The sequence below is a fragment of the Guillardia theta genome (assembly GCF_000315625.1).
Source record: "Guillardia theta CCMP2712 unplaced genomic scaffold GUITHscaffold_83, whole genome shotgun sequence".
Classification (NCBI taxonomy): Eukaryota; class Cryptophyceae; order Pyrenomonadales; family Geminigeraceae; genus Guillardia; species Guillardia theta.
The window spans coordinates 1-1,392 of record NW_005434591.1 but is presented as its reverse complement, the minus strand read 5'-3'; positions in this window follow the sequence as shown (position 1 = coordinate 1,392).

The following is a 1,392-nucleotide window of genomic DNA, read 5'->3' as shown; positions in this document are numbered from 1 at the left end:
CCTTGCGGGCGCAAGCACTTCTCGAGCCAGAGGACAGCTCCTCCTCGGACTTTGTCGAGTCGCCCGAGGAGTCTTCGCCGGAGGTCTCCGACTCCGATGGGGGCCACCCTTCGAGTGGCCCCGACGATCGGCGCGGAGCTGGCGAGGCGTCTCCGTCCCTCACTGTGACGTCGGGTGCCTCCGGAGAGCTCGACACCACTGGGGTGCTTGCTGCTGGTCCGAGCTCGCCTGCTTCCTCCCCGGCATCGGTCGGGTCACGCCGGTCCTTGGGCATTGCCGCGGCGTCGCCGCCGTCACGGGCGGCTAACACTGACTTGGCTACCGCTGACTCGGAGGCTAGCGAGGAGGACTACCTCGAGCGGTACCGTGTTCCTGTGTCCAGCCTCCCTCCGTCCGCTGCCCCAGGCGGACCCCCGGGCAACGCCGGCTCCTTGTCGGCGGCTGCCCTTTCTCCGTCCGCGGCCGCCCGCTTTGTGGCGGCAGCGGACGTCTCGACTGACAGTGGTCAGTCGGCTGCCTCCGGGTATCGCGTCTAAGGGATGTTATTCCTCCTGCGTGCTCCTGCTGCTTGTTGCTTGATTGCTTGACCCTTCGGCTGCTTGTCGGCGCGGCTTCGCGCTTGGGCTGGCGATGCCGCGTCTGGGTGCCAGCAGTGCTGGCTCTTTTCGGGCTTGTGTTTTGTGTGTGTTTGTGCAGCTTCTCGCTGTGGACTGTGTACCTGCCGGTTCAGCTTGTTCCTGCTTTGTTTTGCTTGAGGCACTTTTTACCTTCTGCCAGTAAATCCTATAGCTTGTTGCTTGATTGCTTGACCCTTAGGCTGCTTGTCTGCGCGGCTTCGCGCTTGGGCTGGCGATGCCGCGTCTGGGTGCCAGCAGTGCTGGTTCTTTTCGGGCTTGTGTTTTGTGTGTGTTTGTGCAGCTTCTCGCTGTGGACTGTGTGCCTGCCGGTTCAGCTTGTTCCTGCTTTGTTTTGCTTGAGGCACTTTTTACCTTCTGCCAGTAAATCCTATACTCCCTCCTGCATGCTCCTGCTGCTTGTTGCTTGATTGCCTGACCCTTAGAAGGCTTGTCTGCGCGGCTTCGCGCATGGGCTGGCGATGCCGCGTCTGGGAAGCAATAGGATTTACGTCTGGGTGCCAGCAGTGCTGGTTCTTTTCGGGCTTGTGTTTTGTGTGTGATTGTGCAGCTTCTCGCTGTGCGCTGTGTGCCAGGAGGTTAGCTTGTTCCTGCTTTATTTTGCTTGAGGCACTTTTTACCTTCTGCCAGTAAATCCAGTGGGCAACCGTCAGCAGACCCGGCATCGCCAGCCCAAGCAACAAGCAGCAGGAGCATGCAGGAGGGATAAAATCCCTTAGACGCGATACCCGGCAATCAAGTAACAAGCAGCAGAAGC